This window comes from Heptranchias perlo, chromosome 18 (genome assembly GCF_035084215.1).
Source record: "Heptranchias perlo isolate sHepPer1 chromosome 18, sHepPer1.hap1, whole genome shotgun sequence".
Taxonomy (NCBI): domain Eukaryota; kingdom Metazoa; phylum Chordata; class Chondrichthyes; order Hexanchiformes; family Hexanchidae; genus Heptranchias; species Heptranchias perlo.
The window spans coordinates 16,643,020-16,665,957 of NC_090342.1; the positions used below are offsets into that span (position 1 = coordinate 16,643,020).

A 22,938-nucleotide genomic window follows, 5' to 3' on the forward strand; every position below is an offset into this window, starting at 1 on the left:
TCTGACGGTAAGGATCAGCGTTATAGCTATTCTTTGAACTGCCTCCGGTGCTTTAATATCTTCCTTGTTTCTTGGTGACAGTACTCGAGGTGTAGTCTGACAAGAGCACTATCCAATTTGGTCATGATTTCTTCTGACTTATACTCTGTCCTCTTGGCTATACCGTTCAGTATTCCCTTGGCTTTCTTGATCACCGCTCAGCAGTGGTTAGACATGTTGAGCGTCAAGTCGACTAACACCCCATGACCTTTTTCAATTTCAACCGTACCTATTTCAACTCCATTCATGGAGTGCTTATGTTGCCCATTTTTTCTTCCCGTGTGCAGTACTTTTCAAATGTCCGTATCAAGTTTCATCTGCCACTGTTCTACCCGCTTACGTATTTTGTCCAACTCACTGTGCATTTTCCAAGCTGTCAACTGTCCCTCTGAGTTTAGTAACATCTCCAAATGTAACTATTTGAGTTTTTGAATCCTGTTTGTTGATGGAAATTAGAAAAAGTAGTCATTCCAATATTGATCCTTGGGGCATCCCACCCAGACCTTTCCCTTCACTCCGACATTCCCTGGCTACTTCCAATAGTATTCTTAGACAACCTATGAAAGTGGCCTGAGCTAATTCACTCTTTGATTTTTGATCCCCCCAGTGGAGAAGCATCTTGCTTCAATTCTGCACTTCCCAGAGGTCAAGAACAAAATCAGGATACAGCTCTATGGAGCTGTGAGAACCAACATGCAACTACCGGTCTCTTACACAGCATGCTAGTACAAATTTAGCTAGTCTGATGTTCTTTTCTTTTACATTAAAGTTTACCAGAAAAGACTAAACATCAATTTGACATGTTGCACATTGTTTATCTGAAGTTCTTCACAAATTTCCACAAAATGCCTTTAAGGTGAAATTTTACCCATGTGAAATTGTAGAGGCAATAAAAAATAAAAAACATTGACTAAAATGACATCCAGATACCAGACATCATAGTTGAAATTAGGATTGCAAACTGAAGTTTTGAAAATGGAAGCTAGTTAGTCTCTGCCATAAGATTAGAACGTAGAAAGAAAAATACTATGAAGCTCACCTAACTTATTTGTCATTTAGGCACATGATCAAAGACACATCACTCGATGATGACAGCATCAAGTGACAGCATCTTATCAAGGTCATATGAACAGGTATATGTGGCTTACATAGATGTATAATATTGAATTTAAATTATTCAGTACTCCCTACCAATTTATTCATTTTAGCATCAGTGAAGGTGATATTTAACGCACAACTGAGGATTCTGTCAGAACACTGAGAAAACCAGATCATTCACAAAAATCTTGTAATTCAACTTCCTTCCATTGCTTTTTATATATACAAAATCTACTTATTCAGATATATTTATGCTAGAACAGTGGAGAAGATTTGATCCATGCTTCCCAGAGTGCCATGTAGACGGCAGCTGGAATATTTCCTAATCAAGCACTTTCCACGTCAGCTGTTTGCACTGTACCTCTGCGAATGATCAGAACATGGCATATTCAGAGCACAATCATGATTATGACCTGGAATATATTTTCATGTTGTCTAGAAATGAGAATATGCAGTTTAGAACTTTTTCTCCCTTACAAAATAACACATCTGAATAAACTTTTCTTCACTTGTATTATCGAGCTATAGTACATTTGTAAAGCAGCTGTGTTCCGATACAAGATCAATTTATTTTATTTGTTACCAGTCAGATTTTTGTGTTTATCAGTATTAATTTCTGCAGGATAACAAACAGACAGACCATTGTACTAGGGGCAATATCTCATGAGCTCAGAACCTAAAATGAACAGACAGCGTTCAGAAATGTAAAAAAATTCAATGCGGCACTCTCTCATAGATATTCATGCAATGTTTTTACTCCTGCGTATAAAGTACAATTTCCATCTTTCCATCATTACATCCGATTTAAACCAGTACATGCCACTTTCTTGTGCAATGCATCTTTCTCTTCTCCTATTTACATTTTCTACATAGAGGGTTGTTAAGAATAAGAATGACCCGCTAGAAACAATGGTGGAAGCAAAATCTATAATACTTCTGTGCTGTAAAATTCTGTGATTCTATTCCCGGTTAAAATTATACTCAGGTGCCTAATTTAAAAATTATATATCAGTAAATTGTCTTTTAAAATAACTGTGTAGTAATTATGTCTTGATTGAGGCTACCATTTTAAGCATTTTACTGAGATTTGAATGTGGTAGAGTGAGAGGTTTCAGTTTAGCCATAATTCCAAGTAACTCTCCTGGTCCACTGCTAATTGCTTTCAGTGAAGGGTGCTAGACTAAAGCAAAGACTCTATCAATTGGACTATCAATAGTTTTTATGCTGACTTATTGCCAAGTGCCTAAATTCCTGAATCACTGATAACGTTATGGCAGATGTGTGTTATGCTCAGCCAGGGTAATTCCTACATGGTAATGGAAAGATATCAAGTGTCTTCCTGCACTTAACTTTGTTTTTTGGAACTCCGACTTCCACCCCCTGCCAACTCCCCCAATTCAGCAAGATTCAGCCCAACACTCCTCCCCACTGAGCAATTTCTTGGCCCATCAGCCCCCTCCCCCCACTGAGAAAAATTGAGGCCTCAACACCTCCCCCCACTGAACAAGTTATTGACTCTCAACCACCACCCGGCCTTCACACACTGAGCAAAATTTCGGCTCTCGGACCCACCCCACCACTGAACACATCTTTCGCCCTAACCCACCCCATTAGGTGAGCAAGATTTCTGTCCTCAACCACCCCACCCCCACCACACTGAGCCAGATTTTTGCCCTCAACCCCCCTTCAATACTGAGCAAGATTTTGGCCCCAACCCCCACCATGATCAAGATTAAGACCATTCATCTCCCCCCTCTCCCACCACCTCCTCCGGTGGCTGCAATTCCCATTCCAACTCACCGACTAGTTTTTTTTTATTCGTTCATGGGATGTGGGCGTCGCTGGCGAGGCCAGCATTTATTGCCCAACCCTAATTGCCCTCGAGAAGGTGGTGGTGAGCCGCCTTCTTGAACCGCTGCAGTCCGTGTGGTGACGGTTCTCCCACAGTGCTGTTTGGAAGGGAGTTCCAGGATTTTGACCCAGCGACAATGAAGGAACGGCGATATATTTCCAAGTCGGGATGGTGTGTGACTTGGAGGGGAACGTGCAGGTGGTGTTGTTCCCATGTGCCTGCTGCTCTTGTCCTTCTAGGTGGTAGAGGTCGCGGGTTTGGGAGGTGCTGTCGAAGAAGCCTTGGCGAGTTGCTGCAGTGCATCCTGTGGATGGTACACACTGCAGCCACAGTGCGCCGGTGGTGAAGGGAGTGAATGTTTAGTGTGGTGGATGGGGTGCCAATCAAGCGGGCTGCTTTATCTTGGATGGTGTCGAGCTTCTTGAGTGTTGTTGGAGCTGCACTCATCCAAGCAAGTGGAGAGTATTCCATCACACTCCTGACTTGTGCCTTGTAGATGGTGGAAAGGCTTTGGGGAGTCAGGAGGTGAGTCACTCGCCGCAGAATACCCAGCCTCTGACCTGCTCTCGTAGCCACAGTATTTATATGGCTGGTCCAGTTAAGTTTCTGGTCAATGGTGACCCCCAGGATGTTGATGGTGGGGGATTCGGCGATGGTAATGCCGTTGAATGTCAAGGGGAGATGGTTAGACTCTCTCTTGTTTGAGTTGCCAATCTCTTCCCCCCTCCAAATCACTCCCAGTGTTTGCTGCTGCCCATCACAGGCTACCCCTTCAATTTTCTTTACACTAACCCCTTCCCAGTGTATTTACTATCCACAGCACAAACCTCCCCTCCCACTGGCCATATTGCATCTCCCCTGATGGCTGGCTATTCCATGCCTCAATTCCTCTACCCCTGCAGCTGTGAATTTCTCCTTCCTCACCACATTCCCTCACCCTTCCTCTCCCTCTGTTTCTCTCCCTCCCCTCTCCCACTTCTTGCTCCCCATCCCACTGCCTTCTCCCTTCCTTTCTACCCCCCATACCCTGCCTCCTCTCTCACCTTCCCTTCTCTTCTGCCTCTCCATCCTATTTGCCTCCTCCTCCTTCCACTTCCCCTCTCTTTTCCCCCATATTGGTTTAACCCTGCTTGCCTTGAAAAATTCAAATTGTTCTTGACTATCTTGACTTGTACAATGCTTTGGAAGATCAACAGCAGTTACAATGTTGTTTATAGGAATTTGGGTGGACGCTAATTCACGGACTGCTACATAATTGTCTAAAGTACCTCAAACGCCTGAAGTTGGGAAATTGCCTCCTTCATATTTCTGCCACCTTGCCTTGGAAACACAGTGAAAATGGTGGCTGCAATTGTGAGGTCAGCACCATTTCTTTAAAAATTCACCTTTAAGTAACACTTTTCTAAAATTAAATATTGCTGTTTATTTTTCCCATACATGCTGAAGGATAGGATTATTGTCAGGCTCTGTCTCTGAGCATTCCTTTAAAACAAAACCAAGGTAAATTCCGATAAGAAAAGACATCCAGAGAGTTGATAATGTTTGTTTTTGGTCATTCAATTGTGACAATGAATTTGCCAGATTTAACTCAAAATTATTTTAAAAAATATCTTGACCATGACTGAGGTTGTGTTTGTGTAAAATATTCAATTTATTTAGCACATAGTGAAATAATACAATTTTGAAATAACAAATGTTGGAGCTGACAACTCCACTACCTCACATGAGTTAAATTGTCTTTTACTATTCAATTGATAAAAGACTAATTAGTGCACTAGCATTCAAGTTAATTTCAACTTCATAACCAGTGTATAGAAAATAAAGGTTTCGGACAATATTTCTATATACAACGGGCATACAAAGCTACATGTGATTTCTGTGACTAGGTTTACGTCAGTATAGCCGACCAGAAGGCAAATATCACATCATTTTATCATAGTAGGTACAGCACAGGAGGAGGCCATTTGGCCCATCGTACCTGTGCCGGCTCTTCAAAAGAGCTATCCAATTAGTCCCATTACCCTGCTCTTTCCCCATAGCCCTGTATTTTTTTTCCCTTCAAGTATTTATCTAATTCCCTTTTGAAAGTTACTATTGAATCTGCTTCCACCACCCTTTCAGGCAGTGCATTCCAGATCATTACAAATCACTGCGTAAAAAAATGTTTCCTCATGTCGCTTCTGGCTCTTTTGTCGATCACCTTAAACCTGTGTCTTCTGGTTACTGACCCTTCTGCCACTGGAAACAGTTTCTCCTTATTTATTCTATCAAAACCCTTCATGACTTTGAACACCTCTATCAAATCTCCCCTTAACCTTCTCTGTTCTAAGGAGAACAACCCCAGCTTCTCCAGTCTCTCCACACAACTGAAGGCCCTCATCCCTGGAACTATTATAGTAAATATCTTCTGCACCCTCTCTAAGGCAAGAGGATTTGAGCTTGGGAGCAAGGATGTCTTACTGCAGTTATACAGGGCCTTGGTGAGAGCACACCTGGAGTACTGTGTGCAGTTTTGGTCTCCTTACCTAAGAAAGGATATACTTGCCATAGAGAGAGTGCAGTGAAGGTTCACCAGACTGATCCCTGGGATGGCAGGACTGTTGTATGAGGAGAGATTGGGTCAACTCGGCCTGTATTCACTCGAGTTTAGAAGAATGAGAGGGGATCTCATTGAAACATATAAAATCCTGACAGGGCTAGACAGACTGGATGCAGGGAGGTTGTTTCCCCTGGCTGGGGGTTCCAGAACGAGGGGTCACAGTCTCAGGATACGTGGTAGGACATTTAGGACTGAGATGAGGAGAAATTTCTTTACTCATAGGGTGGTGAACCTGTGGAATTCTCTACCACAGAAGGATGTGGAGGCTAAGTCACTGAATATATTTAAGAAGAAGCTAGATAGATTTCTAGACACAAAAGTCATCAAGGGGTATGGGGAGAGAGCGGGAATATGGTCAACCATGATCATATTGAATGGCGGAGCAGGCTCGAAGGGCCGAATGGCCTACTCCTGCCCCTATTTTCTATGTTTCTATGTTTCTAAGGTCTTGACAGCCTTCCTAAAGTGCGGTGCCCAGAATTGAACACTATACTCCAGCTGAGGCCTAATCAGTGTTTTATAAAGGTTTAGCATAACTTCCTTGTTTTTTACTCTATGCCTATTAATAAAGCCCAGGATCCCATGTGCTCTTTTAACGGCCTTCTCAGCTTGCCACCTTCAAAGATTTGTGTATGTGCATCCCCAGGTCTCTCTGTTCCTGCACCCCCTTTAAAATTGCACCATTTAATTTATATTGCATCTCCTCATTCTTCCTACCAAAATGCATCACTTCACACTTCTCGGCATTAAATTGAATCTGCCATGTGTCTGCCCATTTCACCAGTCTGTCTATGTCCTACTGAAGTCTCTTACTATCCTCCACATTGTTTACTACATTTCCGAGTTTCGTGTCATCTGCAAACTTTGAAATTATACCCCCTATACCCAAGTCCAGGTCATTAATATACATATCAAAAATATCCTAATACTGACCCCTGGGGAACACCAATGTATAGTTCCCTCCAGTCTGAAGAACAACCGTTCACCACTACTCTCTGCTTTCTGTCCCCAAGCCAATTTTGTATCCACGCTGCCACTGTCCCTTTAATCCCATGGACTTTAATTTTGCTTACAAGTTTATTATGTGATACTTTATCAAATGCCTTTTGAAAATCCATATACACAACATCAACCACACTACCCTCATCGGCCCTCTCCGTTACTTCATCAAAGAACTCAATCAAGTTGGTCAAACACGATTTTTCTTTGACAAATCCATGCTGACTTTCATTAATGAGCCCATGCTTTTCCAAGTGCCAATTAATTTTGTCCTGGATTATTGACTCTAAAAGTTTCCCCACCACTGACGTTAGGCTAACTGGCCTGTAATTGCCGGGTTTATCCCTCTCCTCTTTTTTGAATAGGGGTGTATCATTATCCTCCAGTCCTTTGGCACTGCCCCCATATTTTTGGAGGTTTGGAAGATTGTGGCCAAAGCCTCTGTATTTCCATTCTTGCTGCCCTCAGTAACCTAGGATGCATCCCATCTGGACCGGGTGATTTTTCTACTTTAAGTACTGCCAATCTTTTAAGTACCTCCTCTTTATCTATTTTTGTCCTAGCCAATATCGCTACTATCTCTTCCTTTACTGCTACAATGGCAGCATCCTCTTCTCTAGTGAAGACAGATGCAAAGTATTCATTTAGTGCTTCAGCCATGCTCTCTGCCTCCACAAGAAGATCTCCTTTTTTGTCCCTAATCGGTCACACCCTTCCTTTGACTACCCTTTTATTATTTATATGTTTATAGAAGACATTTGGGTTCCGTTTTATGTTAGCCGCTAATCTACTCTCATACTCTCTTTTTGCCCCTCTTATTCCCTTTTATAGATTTCCTCTGTACTTTTTGTATTCAGCCTGATTCTCTACTGTGTTATGAACCTTACATTTGTCATAATCCTCCTTTCTCTATTTCATTTTAATCTCTATATCTTCAGTCCTCCAGGAAGCTCTAGCTTTGGATGCCCGTCCATTCCCCCTCATCGGGATACGTCTACTCTGTACCTGAACCAACTCCTCCTTGAAGGCCTCCTGTTGTTCAGTTACTGTTTTGCCTACCAATTTTTGATTCCAATCCATCTGGGCAAGATCCCTTTTTAACTCACTGAAATTTGCCCTCCTTCAGTTAAGCATTTTCACATTTGATTGTTCCTTGTCCTTTTCCATAACTATTCTAAACCGAATGATATTGTGATCACTATTCCCCAAATGCCCCCTCACTGAAACATGTTCCACCTGCCCCATTTAATTCCCCAGAACTAGATCCAGCACTGCTTCCTTCCTGGTTTGGCTGGAAGCACTTTGTTACAGAAAGTTATCTTGGACACATTTCAGGAATTCCTCCCCCTGTTTGCCCTTTACACTGTTACTGTCCCAGTCTAAATTGATATAATTGAAGTTCTCCATTATCACTACTCTATAGTTCTTGCATCTTTCTGCAATTTGCCTGCAAATAAGAACATAAGAACATAAGAAATTGGAGCAGGAGTAGGCCAATCGGCCCCTCGAGCCTGCTCCGCCATTCAATAAGATCATGGCTGATCTGATCCCAACCACAAATCTAAAGAACACAAGAAGTAGGAGCAGGACCCGGCCACACAGCCCCTGGGCCCTCTCCGCCACCCACAGGGCATTGACCAATCCAAACTCAGCTTCATGTCCAATTTCCTGCCCGCTCCCCATAACCCCTAATTCCCTTTACTTCTAGAAAACTGTCTATTTCTGTTTTAAATTTATCTAATGATGTAGCTTCCACAGCTTCCTGGGGCAGCAAATTCCACAGACCTACCATCCTCTGAGTGAAGAAGTTTCTCCTCATCTCAGTTTTGAAAGAGCAGCCCCTTATTCTAAGATTATGCCCCCTAGTCCTAGTTTCACCCATCTTTGGGAACATCCTTACTGCATCCACCCGATCAAGCCCCTTCACAATCTTATATGTTTCAATAAGATCGCCTCTCATTCTTCTGAACTCCAATGAGTAGAGTCCCAATCTACTCAACCTCTCCTCATATGTCCGCCCCCTCATCCCTGGGATTAACCGAGTGAACCTTCTTTGTACTGCCTCGAGAGCAAGTATGTCTTTTCTTAAGTATGGAGACCAAAACTGTATGCAGTATTCCAGGTGCGGTCTCACCAATACCCTATATATCTGCAGCAATACTTCCCTGTTTTTATATTCTATCCCCCTAGCAATAAAAGCCAACATTCCGTTGGCTTTCTTGATCACCTGCTGCACCTGCATACCAACTTTTTGATTTTCTTGCACTAGGACCCCCAGATCCCTTTGTACTGCAGTACTTTCCAGTCTCTCGCCATGAAGAAAATAACTTGCTCTCTGATTTTTCCTGCCAAAGTGCATAACCTCACATTTTCAAATATTATATTGCTTCTGCCAAATCTCCGCCCACTCACCCAGCCTGTCTATATCCCCCTGCAGGTTTTTTATGTCCTCCTCACTCTCTACTTTCCCTCCCATCTTTGTATCATCTGCAAATTTTGATATGTTGCACTCGGTCCCCTCCTCCAAATCGTTAATATAGATTGTAAAGAGTTGGGGACCCAGCACCGACCCCTGTGGAACACCACTGGTTACTGGTTGCCAGTCCGAAAATGAACCATTTATCCCAACTCTCTGCTTCCTGTTCGATAACCAATCCTCCACCCATGCCAGAATGTTACCCCCAATCCCGTGATTTTTTATCTTAAGTAATAATCTTTTATGTGGCACCTTGTCGAATGCCTTCTGGAAGTCTAAATACACTATGTCCACTGGTTCTCCTTTATCCACCCTGTACGTTATATCCTCAAAGAACTCAAGCAAATTTGTCAGACATGACTTCCCCTTCATAAAGCCATGCTGACTTTGTCCTATTAAATTATGCTTATCTAAATGTTCCGTTACTGTCTCCTTAATAATAGACTCCAAAATTTTACCCACCACAGATGTTAAGCTAACTGGCCTATAATTTCCAGCCTTCTGCCTACTACCCTTTTTAAATAACGGTGTTACATTAGCAGTTTTCCAATCTGCCGGGACCTCTCCTGAGTCCAGGGGATTTTGGAAAACTATCACCAAAGCATCCACAATCCCTACTGCCACTTCCCTCAAGACCCTAGGATGGAAGCCATCAGGTCCAGGGGATTTATCCGCTTTGAGTCCCATTATTTTACTGAGTACCATCTCCTGAGTGATTTTAATCGTATTTAGCTCCTCCCCCCGTAGAGTCCCCTGTTTGTCCAGTGTTGGGATATTCTTAGTGTCCTCTACTGTAAAGACTGAAACAAAATATTTGCTCAGCATTTTTGCCATCTCCATGTTTCCCACCATTAATTTCCCGGTCTCATCCTCTAAGGGACCTACGTTTGCCTTAGCCACCCTTTTTCTTTTTATATAACTATAGAAACTCTTGCTATCTGTTTTTATATTTTTTGCTAATTTCTTTTCATAATCTAACTTCCCTTTCTTAATCAATCCTTTAGTTACTTTTTGCTGTCTTTTGAAGAATTCCCAATCTTCTATCCTCCCACTAAGTTTGGCTACCTTATATGTCCTTGTTTTTAGTCGGATACTATCCTTGATTTCTTTACTTAGCCACGGATGCCTGTCATTTCTTTTACACCCTTTTTTCCTCAGTGGAATATATTTATTTTGAAAGTTGTAAAATAACTCCCTAAATGAACACCACTGCTCATGTACCGTCTTACCCTTTAATCTATTTTCCCAGTCCACTTTAATCAATTCCGCTCTCATACCATCATAGTCTCCTTTATTCAAGCTCAGTACGCTTGTTTGAGAATCAACCTTCTCACCCTCTAATTGGATATGGAATTCAACCATGTTGTGGTCGCTCGGTCCAAGGGGATCCTTAACTAGGACATTATTAATTAATCCTGACTCATTACACAGGACCAGGTCCAAGGTTGCCTGCCCCCTTGTAGGATCAGTTACATACTGCTCAAGAAATCCATCCCTGATGCACTCAATGAACTCGTCCTCAAGGCTGCTCTGCCCAATTTGATTTGTCCAGTTAATATGATAATTAAAATCCCCCATAATTATAGCTGTTCCCTTATTACATGCCCCGACTATTTCCTGATTAATACTTCTTCCAGCAGAGTTGCAACTATTAGGAGGCCTATATACTACGCCCACTAATGTTTTTTTTCCCTTATTATTCCTTATCTCCACCCAAACTGTTTCATTATCTTGATGCTTTGTCCCAATATCATTTCTCTGTATTACAGTGATTCCTTCCTTTATTAACATAGCCACCCCACCTCCCCTTCCTTCCTGCCTGTCCTTCCTGATTGTTAAATACCCTGGCATATTTAATTCCCAGTCGTTGTCACCCTGCAGCCATGTTTCTGTAATGGCCACAAGATCATACCCATACGTAGTTATTTGTGCCGTTAACTCGTCCATTTTGTTACGAATGCTACGTGCATTCAGATAAAGAACTTTCAAATCTGTTTTGTGACGCTTAGTTCCTGCTTTTTCCTTTTTTAACACTTTACCTATTACTCCATACCTTCTGTCCCTTCCTGTTACGCTTTCCTCTCTCTCCCTGCTCAGGTTCCCAACCCCCTGCCACTTTAGTTTAAACCCTCCCCAACAGCACTAGCAAACACTCCTCCTAGGACAGCGGTCCCGGCCCTGCCCAGGTGCAGACCGTCCGGTTTGTACTGGTCCCACCTCCCCCAGAACCGTTTCCAGTGTCCCAGGAATTTGAATCCCTCCCCCTTGCACCATTCCTCTAGCCACGTATTCATTTGAAATATCCTCCTATTTCTACTCTGACTAGCACGTGGCACTGGCAGCAATCCTGAGATTACTACCTTTGAGGTCCTATTTTTTAATTTACCTCCTAACTCCTTATATTCTGCTTTTAGGACCTCATCCCCTTTTTTACCTATATCGTTGGTGCCTATGTGCACCACGACAGCTGGCTGTTCGCCCTCCCCCTCCAAAATGTTCTGTAGCCGCTCCGAGACGTCCTTGATCCTTGCACCAGGGAGGCAACACACCATCCTGGAGTCTCGGTTGCGGCCGCAGAAACGCCTGTCTATTCCCCTTACAATTGAGTCCCCTATCACTATAGCTCTTTCACTCTTTTTCCTCCCAGCCTGTGCAGCAGAGCTACCCGTGGTGCCAGGAAGTTGGCTGCTGCTGCCTTCCCCTGATAAGTCATCCCCCACAACAGCATCCAAAGTGGCATATCTGTTTGAGAGGGGGATGGCCACAGGGGACCCCTGCACTACCTGCCTGCACCTCTTACTCTTCCTGGTGGTCACCCATTCACTTCCTGTCTGTATACCCTTTACCTGCGGTGTGACCAACTCGCTAAACGTGCTATCCACGAGTTTCTCTGCATCGCGGATGCTCCACAGTGAGTCCACCCGCAGCTCCAGCTCCGAGATACGATCGGTCAGTAGCTGCAGGTGGACACACTTCCCGCACACATGGTCGGCAGAGACACTGGTAGTGTCCATGACTTCCCACATCTTGCAGGAGGGGCATATCACGGGTGCGAGGTCTGCTGCCATGACTTGCCTTAGCTGAGTTACCCCTTTTAAATTACGTTGAAATTAGAAAATGTTAACTATACTAGGGACCTAGGTTCACTAAAAAAAAACACACTACCTGCTATAAAACCTGCAGACCTTCCCTTTCTTATTACTTTACTTACAGTAAAATGGTAGAAATACTCACCTGAACCTACTCACCAATCTGCTGCCTCCCCTGTGCCGCGTCACTTTCTGACTGGTGACGTCACCCCGAACTCTGCCGCTGGTCTCAGAGTGTCGGTCTCAGAGTAAGCTCTGGTCTCGCTCTCTCCCGCCGCTCACCGACTGAACTCTCGCTCTCTCCGCGCTGTTTTTATCCCCGCTCTGGTCTCGCTCTCTCCCGCCGCTCACCGACTGGACTCTCGCTCTCTCCGCGCTGTTTATATCCCCGCTCTGGTCTCGCTCTTTTCCGCCGCTCACCGACTGAACTCTCGCTCTCTCCGCGCTGTTTTTATCCCCGCTCTGGTCTCGCTCTCTCCCGCCGCTCTCCTCTATCTCCTTCCCACTATTTGGTGGGCCTACAGTATACACCCAGTAGTGTAATAGCTCCTCTATTGTACCTTAATTCTAACCAAATAGATTCTATTTTTGACCGCTCAACTACACCATCCCTTTCCAGCGCTATAATAGTTTCTTTGATCAATACTGCCACCCACCCCCCCCCAACCCCCATCACTCCTTTCTTTCCTTCCCTATCTTCCCTGAATACCTGGTAATCAGGAATATCAAGTTCCCAATCCTCTCCTTCTTTCAGCCAGGTCTCTGTCATTGTCACTATAACATAGTCCCATGTGGCGACTTGAGCCTGCAGCTCACCAACCTTATTTACCACACTACGTGTGTTTACGCACCTGCACTCTAAATTCATCTCGGATTGTCTTGCATTTGCCCTCCTGTCTGATCCCTCCTATTTCTGAACTATTCTTTATTCTAGTGCTACTTGTCCCTCCCAGTCTTCTGTGCACCTTGTTTCTCCTCTCTAATGTTTCATCCTGGTGCCCATCCCCGTGCCAAATTAGTTTAAACCCTTCTCTACAGCACTAGTTAACCTCCCCGTAAGAACATTGGTCCCAGCTCTGTTGAGGTGCAACCCGTCCATCTTGAACAGATCCCTCTTGCCCCAGAATTGGTCGCAATGCCCTAGGAATCTGAAGCCTTCCCTCCTGCGCCAGTGCTCCAGCCGTGCATTAACCTGTCTTATCCCACTATTCCTATACTCACTAGCGCGTGGCATTGGGAGTAATCTAGAGGTTACTACCTTTGAGGTCATGCTTTATAACTTCCTCCCTAGCCCCTGAAACTCTGACTACAGGACCTCAACCCTTTTCCTTTCTAAGTCATTCATTCAGAAAGTTCCCTTGGACACATAGAATGGTTACAGCAGAGGAGGAGGCCATTCGGCCCATCGAGCCCGTGCCAGCTCTTTGTAAGAGCAATCCAGTTGGTCCCGTTCCCCTGCTCTTTCCCCGTAGCCCTACAATTTTTTTCTCTTCGAGTATTTATCTAATTCCTTTTTGAAAGCCATGATTTAATCCACTCCCACCATCCTTTCAGGCAAAGCATTCCGGATCATAATTACTCGCTGCGTAAAAAGGTTTTTGCTCATGTCACCTTTGGTTCTTTTGCTAATCACCTTAAATCTATGTCCTTGCACAATAGGAACAGTTTCTCTTTATTTACTTTATCTAAACTCTTCATGATTTTGAACACTTCTATCAAATCTCCTCTCAACTTTCTCTGCTGAAGGAAAACAACCCCAGCTTCTCCAGTCTATCCACGTAACTGAAGTCCCTCATCCCTGGAACCATTCTAGTAAATCTTTTCTGCACCCTCTCTAACATCTTCACATCCTTCCAAATGTGCGGTGCCCAGAATTGGACACAATACTTCAATTGTGGTTGAATCAGTGTTTTATAAAGGTTCAACATAACTTCCTTGCTTTTGTACTCTATACCTCTATTTATAAAGCCCAGGATCCCATATGCTTTGTTAACCGCTTTCTCAACCTGTCCTGCCATCTTCAAAGATTTGTGCACATATACCTCAGGTCTCTCTGTTCCTGCACCCCCTTTAGAATTGTACCATTTAGTTTATATTGCCTCTCCTCATTCTTCCTACCAAAATGTATCACTTCGCACTTCTCTGCGTTAAATTTTATCTGCCATGTGCCTGCCCATTCCACCAGCCTGTCTATGTCCTTTGAAGTCTATTACTATCTCCCTCGCTGTTTACTACACTTCCAGGTTTTGTGTCATCTGCAAATTTTGAAATTGTGCCCTGTACACCCAAGACTTAAGTCATTAATATATATCAAAAAAAGCAGTGGTCCTAGTACCGACCTCTGGGGAACACCACTGTATACCTTCCTCCAGTCTGAAAATCAACCGTTCACCACTACTCTCTGTTTTCTGTTACTTAGCCAATTTCGTACCCATGCTGCCACTGCCCCTTTTATTCTATGGGCTTCAATTTTGCTAACAAGTCTATTAGGTGGCACTTTATCAAACGCCTTTTGAAAGTCCATATACACAACATCAACCGTTTTACCTTCATCAACCCTCTCTGTTACCTCATCAAAAACCTCAATAAAGTTAGTTAAACATGATTTACCTTTAACAAATCCGTGCTGGTTTTCCTTTATTAATCCACACTTGTCCAAGCGACTATTAATTTTGTCCCGGATTATCATTTCTAAAAACTTCCCCACCGCCGAGGTTAAACTGGCCTGTAGTTGCCGGGTTTTTCCTTACACCCTTTTTTGAACAAAGTTGTAACATTTGCAATTCTCCAGTCCTCTGGCACCACCCCCATATCTAAGGAGGATTGGAAGATTTCTTTTCCTAATCTACAAAAACAAACTTATTTTGTTTGACTGTTGTATTTACAATATCCAAAAGAGGGAGCTGTTACAATGCAGAATATACTTTATAAATTTCCATATTCATTATCACTTTCTGCCACATGGTTAATATGATTTATGGCAGGTGGGCCTAGAAATTCTTTGATTCCATGCCCCTTTTACAGGTGGAAAATGGGTGCCTTAGTATCCGCCATGGCGGGCAGCGTCCACTATAGATGTCCGTTGGCGTTGGGCTCTTTGTATATGCAAATAGCGGGTCTAATGCATGTTTCAGGTCCCCTTTTTGAAATTGGGCTGCCCTGAATGCATCCGATGCCAGGCCTGCTACTTTCAGGATAGCCAAGTTCTCATGTGACCTACCCAACGTTTCTTAAAGGGACCACGGGAGGCCACCACCAAAATGGTGTTGATGCAGCGGCCCAAAATTTAAATCCCCTTCGGTACCTGGGTCTAATTTAATTGAGGCCCTAGGCCCAATATCGAGTGTGCCTTCAGCTCAAAAATATAATCATCTATCAAGTATTCTGAACCTTGTACTACTACGGTAAGAAATTTAAGTATTCATTTTTTATTGTTATTTAAATTGTAGAGGACTCCATTAAATTCTGTGTATGTAGTACACTCTGGGTAGAATTATATCACTGTGTTTACTTCCTTCCTTTTGTAGTGCTACATACAGACTTATTCAACTTGGAGAGCAGCATTCTACAGTCATTTTAATTCAAATACATACAACTGTTGATAAATATGTTTAGTGTCTTATGCAAATCCTAGAAAGAAGCTGGAAGCAATGCGAGTACCAGGCTAAATCTTGGATTTTATCCAAGATGTGTAATTCAAGATCCGTGTAAGGGTAGATGAGAGACTCGTTGAACTTATCTCTCTCGAAGGAAAAGTGAGAGAAAATTTTCCACCCTCATCCATTCTACCGGATGTCTTCGTCAATGATATGTTGAATGCCACCTTAAGGCATGTCTATGCAATGTCTGTTTTGGAAAGTATTGCAATGCTGTTTTTCATATGACATTGTGTTGTTGGTGGATTTACCAGTTTCAAAAATGATCTTAGCAGTGAGACATGGTGGTGCCTGTAAGTGAGGTATTATGGCTTTGAATGGCTTAAGAGGGGATTTGAAAGGTACTGATTAGAATTGTTGATTCATATTGGTACTCGAGATTCTGGTGCTTTTCAACCTCTGCCTGGATACAATCCTTCAGTACCACACCCAAGAAGCAAATAAGGGAAAATAAAGTCATGTGTCCAAATAGTTCTCCTTCGTGGTTCAAAACTCCTAGCCATTTAATAGAAGAGCTTCTTCCAGCCCATGTGCAAGATCCAGGAGGTGGATTTGTGGCAGAGAGGCGAAACATTACTGAATACCCTGCAGTCAGCCTGATGACATGGGTATGGCTTTTTACCAATGACCTTCACATGAGGATCTGGATTGAGCAATTGGTGATAACCTGGTATACGGCATTAGATTTGAATGTCCAGAACATCAAGTTGTCCTGTGTAGATCCTTCCACCATGTTGAAGGCTAGATGTCCATCATATAGTTCAGGGTATCCAACCTTTTGGAGCTGGGAACTGAATACTTGTTTCAAAACCAGTAAGTGGGCATTATGATTACATAGAAATATGAGCCTGATACAGAGGAAAGCAAAACATGCGCAGACACGAAAATAGAAATGGCTGCCAAGTGACAAACATGGGAGAACAATTTTATCTATGTCTATATCTATCTGAAATTGGCAACAATATCAGTCAGGGGATTCTTAGGAGATGACATTACAGAGCGTTAACTCAGGGTACTCTATTGAATATATGAAATAAAACCAGAAAATGCTGGAAACATTCAGCAGGTCAGGCAGCATCTGTGGAGAGAGAAACAGAGTTAATGATTCAGGTCATGACCTCATCAGAACTGGAAGATGCTGGTGATGAACAGTTTTTAAGCAAATACAGAGCAGTGAAAATGGTTGGGGGAGGTCGGGGTGGGGGGGGTGGTGGTTGTTGCAGGAAAAGGACAAAAGGGATAGGGTGGAGGGCAGGCGTGATTAAATGATAAAAGGGTTGATGGTGGAAGACAAAAGGAGGTGATAATGGAACAAACATGGAAACAAAAGGTGGGCCCAGAGGAGGAGTAGATGGTTACAGAATGTCTAAGAGAAAATCGAAGCAGTGATTAAGATCTAAAGTTGTTATACTCAGTGTTAAGGTCAGAAGGCTGTAAAGTGCCTAGTAGAAAGATGAGGTGCGGTTCTTCGAGCTTGCGTTGAGCTTTGTTGGAACAGTGTAGGAGGCCAAGGGTAGAGAGGTCAGGGTGGGAGTGGGATGGAGAATTAAAGGGGCAATGGACTGGAAGCTCAGGGTCAGGCTTGTGGACTGGATGGTGGTGATCGGCAAAGCGATCACCCAATCTGCGTTTGGTTTTCCCAATGTAGAGGACACCACATAACGAGCAAATGAGAGCTGAAATACACTAGGAGTTTGCTACAAACCATCAACTCAGACTAAGAGACTGGGCAGAATGCTTAATAAAGACATAACGAGGATGTGTGAAAACAGGAGGTTATATTAAGCAACATACTCTATTGAATATTTTTGTTTAAGCATACGCACAATAGACACTTCTGTGTGCCATGTTACTGGTCCCCATTCTCACCTTTGTAAATGTTCAGAAAAATTTAGTATCCAGTAGTTCACCCATGCCCCTGTCATAATGTACAAAGTAATGCTGTATCTGCAAGAATGATATGAATGAGCATTCATGTTGACTGCCTTGCTGCCACTCTCAAATTGCAGACCTGAGTACATCTATGCATTGTGAAATGCATGAATGCAACTTGCTTACTGTTTTCTAGCTGCCAGTGAAATTTTCAATGCTTCAAAAAGAGCTGATGGGGTTGTCAGCTCTCTTCTAACATTAGAAATTTAAAGACAGTACACAGGCTGCCTGACTACTTTTTAAAACTGTATGCTTTGCCTCTGGCCTCTTTTTATGCAGCATTTATATTACATTTATAGCCTCAGCTGTAGCATGGCTCCAGACATTTACACTGCCTGGCTGGAACTCAAATTCTTCGGTGTGGCTAGAGGTTTCTAATGTAATGAGAGCTGAAATACACTAAGAGTTTGCTAGTTCAGCTGACGACCGGCTCAGAATAAATGCCTGGGCAGAATGCTTAATGAAGACATAAAGAGGACATGTGAAAACAGGTCGTTATATTAAAGGAGGATTTCAACCAGCCAAATATAAATTGTGAGTGCCCAAGTGGCCTAATTGGTAAAAAGTAATATATAGTGGCCTCAGGAAAACCACAAGAGTTCTCAGCTTGACTTGATAATATTAACTGACCCTGACTGAATACAGAAAGTGGAAGCTATGGCACCTCTGGTTGATAGCAATCACAACATGATTAAGTTTGATATAATTTGGTTTCCACATTGTTGAGGAGAAACATGCAGGTATACGATTTTAAAAAGGATATGAGGGAAGATCTAAAGTAGATTACCTGGGGGAAAGCATTGATTAAGAACCTCAGTGGGGGAAAAATGGGATAGCTTCAAAGGAAACTGCACAGTTCTGGTCTCCATATTATAAAAAGGATATAGAGGCACTGGAGAAGGTGCAAAAAAGATTAACAAGGATGATACCAGAACTGAGAGGACATACTTATCAGGAAAGGCTGAACAGGCTGGGGTTGTTTTCTCTAGAAAAGAGAAGGCTGAGGGGTGACCTGATAGAAGTCTTTAAGGTTATGAAAGGTTTTAATAGGGTAAACGTAGAGAACATTTTTCCACTTGTGGGGGAGTTCAAAACTAGAGGTCATAAATATAAGATTGTGACTAATAAATCTGATAGGGAATTCAGGAAAAACTTCTTTACCCAAAGAGTGGTAAGAATGTGATGTGCACTACCACAAGGAGTAGTTGAGGCAAATAGCATAGATGCATTTATGGGGAAGCTAGATAAGAACATGAGGGAGAAAGGAATAGAAGGATATGCTGATAGGGTTAGCTGAAGAGGGGTGGGAGGAGGCTTGTGTGGAGCATAAACGCCAGCATAGACCAGTTGGACTGAATGGCCTGTTCCTGTGCTGTAGACTCTAAGTAACTCTACGAATACTGAAGAACAGGACAAAATCAGGCAGTAATTTTCACACAAAGGGTAGTTGAAATCTGGGTTTTGGATGCTGGGTCAATTGAAATTTTCAAGATTTAAAGACTTCAAGGAAAATGGAGTTGAGGTAAAGATAAGCAATAGTGGAACAGACTCGAGGGGCTGAATGACCTACTCCTGTTCAAATGTTTCTATGTTCCCATGTTTATTGGGATCAAATGAGACAATGAAAACCCCAATGTCATTTTTGTCTCTACCTGCGTTGCTACTGCCAGTTACTCAACTCGCCCACAAATTATGGGTGGTACAGGTTAGGAGACGGCCATTTCCAGTGGTATTTCAAGGGATCCTTAGCTGCAGTCGGGGAAATCTGGAAGCAGGACTGGCACTCATTTTGTCTGCCATCTCTTGTGTGTTTTCAGCCTTAAAGGCTTCCATTATTTCATCCCCTTGCTGCTGTGATTGCTGCAAAAATGTTTCTGCTGCTTCTTTTTCACTCCTGACACTTCAGCCCTTTAAAGTGCTGCTGCAGACTCAGGAAGATTTGCTGGGTCTGAAAATTAGTGGATGCCCCACCCACCTGCCACATTTCCCGCCCTCCCAAATGGCGTGCTGCCTATAGTCAGCGCAAATAACACTGCCAGCTCACTTCTTGCATACAAATGAGGCTCAATCATGACAAGTGATCATGCCTCGACTGCGTCGGGCAGGCAGAACAGATGCCCACCCAATGCCCGCTCGATCTGTGCTGTCATCAAAAATCGCCTTAATGGTGTGAATGCCCCCTTAAACTTTCCTAATATGTTGTGTCGTTATAAATAAAACAATAGTTTGAAAATTAGTGCCACGAAGTTCGACTATTGGTGCTTCATTGCCCAATCCATTCAGTCCCTGATTTGATTCACACAATGCGGGAATACATCAAGCAGAGTCTGGAGTGTCTCCTTGCAAAAGATGGGAGAAAATCAAAGAACCACAACTCCCTCTCTTGACAGCCATTGACCATTGGTGGTGGTCTAGGAACAGAGGCATAGAGGTCATGAAAAAGGGATACAGCTGTTTAAAACTGCTGGAAGTGACCACCGGGTGAGGACACGATTGAGGCCGATTAGCCACTTACATTTACTGTCGCACATGAATAATGGTCACTTGGATAATGTACCAAAAGCTGCCTGGCACCTGATCTTATTGATTTCAATCCTGGTTAATAGAATTTATAATGAACTCACGTAACAATCAAATGCTAATGGATTTCTTTCTTTACCCTTGGTCGTGTATCTACACACATTTTTCCCTTATCAATTTCCTTTGCCATTTTTCTATTCTTTCCTTTCCTCAAGGTGTTAACTCCTTATCCGGTACTATTCCATTCGGTGCCCATCAGTACCTCTCCCAAGTAACCATTACTCATGTACGGGCCTTGACATGAGTGAGTGTCAGGAAGGCTATTTGACTTCAGGAGGGATCGCAGCTGAGTTTAATCCTGTCCTCACTCAATGTCCATGTCGCTGGGGTTGCTGGATTGTGATCAGGAATGGAAAACTATTCAATTTTCTCTTCCTTAATCCAGGTGCACTGAGGTTGATCATATGGTTGCTCTCTACTGAGATTATCACAGACTGGTGATTGAACCTGGGACCATGATCGTGTCTCCCAGCAACCTGCCCCTCGAAGCTCAGGCAATGCAGTCCAATTTGTGCTTATATTTCTTCTACTTCTTCTGTTGGTTTTTCCTGTTGGAAGTTTGTGTGCCTGGAGGTTTGGAAGGAACAGCTTTTACCTCATTGGTGGATAAATTCTAAATTAGAACATCAAGATCTGTTAGTATCACAGTTTGAACTATGTGCAAATTATAGACACTTGGATTTAAATATTATGTGGCACATGTAAGTTCATGATACACACTTATACGGTCTATAAAGTCCAAAGGTTTTAAAAATGCTCGCCAGAAAGATAAATAAAACAATCAAGACAGATGGATCAATACCAACAGTTTGTCTTGGAATCATGTCTGTGTCATGGCTGGATAGATTGTTTTGCATAATTCTAAAAATGTTAATCTTTGGTTATGAACACATTTCAGATAAATAAATAAACTGCGTTAACAAATGCTGCTTTTGCTGTTGATTTCCCAGATGTTAAGTTTTACAATTGTTTTAAATGGCAATGCTTGAAACTGTTGATCTTTTCTGTTGCTTCCCATTGTCTGGTAACAGTTTATTTGCTCGTTGCTTCAGGCAGCTCAGCAGGTTTGCGAGCTATTTCAAGCCATGTTTTGTATTGTAGAATTGTAGGCAGATCCCACACCTTAGACTTTCTTTACAAATTTCAGAATGACAACACAGCAACAATTTTTACGAAGGTTTAGATCAACAGCAACCCAAATACTCTGAAAACCTCATGAATAGTGCATGACGTTAGGCACAGAGCTTCACAAGCACAAGCTGCAAGTGACTGCATTCATGCAAAATATTATGACGGGCCTTTTTATAGCTCCGACTTGCCACCGTTGCCATGGAAACAAACCGTAACAATCCAAAAGTTTCCTGAGGATATGTCAGTTACCATCTAGACCTGGAGGAGCGACATCACCAACTTGCAGTGCTCCTATGTCACGTGTATTATGATGTGTTTTTAGGGCAGCCTTATTTATAGCCACACCGACCCAGTCACTGGTGCAAATGTTGGAATAAGTATCTGGATGAATCAAAAGATGAAACAAATTGTTTACTTAAATACTCATTCAATCTATGTAAACATGACACATAATTCAGGTCAAAGAATTCTTCACTACTTAATGTCAATATTATGCATTCCTTTAAACAGTACAATTCTGAGTCATCATCATTCACTGACCCTACATATTACATGGCAGCTCATCGACAACAATCTTTGAGCCTTAATTCTTTCTAGTTGATATCGAAAATACTTGGTGGTTCCCTCAATGACTCATTAGGTAAATGCACTGGATTATGTGGTTCTGGGCACAAAGATCCCAGGTTCAATCCCTGATGCCTGCTGAGCTACCTTAGCAATGGCAACAGTAGGGACCCTATGATCAGCCTGAATGTCCCCAGATTAAGGAATGAGAAAAGCTGTTAAATTCCTGCTAAAGATCCCTATGTTAGGACCCCTGCTGGAAAGTATGTTTTTGCAGACATTGGATGAATGCAGAATCAGGTTCGGTTGTGATATCCACCACAGTTGAATAGCCACAGACACACAGGTCTATAAATTTGGTCGAACACGAATTTCTACCCCTCAATGTCTAGATTCAATGTTGAAGGACTGACCATTTGGATGAGTTACTGGAAGGATGCTGGTACCTATTGAACTGAACCCAACATGTGCCATTACCTGTGGGAGGGGAGGGGAGAATAAATGGCCTCAGTTTTGTGCAATCCAATAGCTGGCATATTTATCAAGTTAATATTTTTACTAATATGCTTTTTTTCAAGTATTATGGCTTGCTGATGATTTCAGTTCCTCTATTTAGAGGTTTCATTGCATAATACACTGCCACACATAGGCTAGACTTGATTTGACATTATTATAATGTCAACACAGTAGAAGAGTTTGTTAATGATTTATGTTTGGACAGCTAGGTTATATGTACCAGGATGCAAGTGAAAGACAAACCGGAAAATACATTAAAAAATAAAAATGTCTAATGCTGTAAATTGAATCCTCTAATTGGTTTAGCCTAAAAGCAAAACAGATTATGAATACTGAAAGAACATTTCTTGTTCTGCAGTGCAAGTGTACACATGGAAATGTATTATCTGCATCAAAATTAAACCAGA

The 22,938-nt window shown here is 42.6% G+C and overlaps 1 long non-coding RNA gene across 2 annotated transcripts in view; it reads left to right on the forward strand.

The window, feature by feature from the left end:
• The window catches only part of LOC137334955 (uncharacterized), a 46,737-nt gene extending 25,493 nt beyond the window's left edge, over positions 1-21,244 (forward strand). For both annotated transcript variants that reach the window (XR_010966279.1, XR_010966278.1), the window contains exon 3: positions 20,706-21,244. This is a non-coding gene — a long non-coding RNA (uncharacterized lncRNA). The remainder of the gene's footprint in view (positions 1-20,705) is intronic.
• Positions 21,245-22,938: the final 1,694 nt, after the last annotated feature.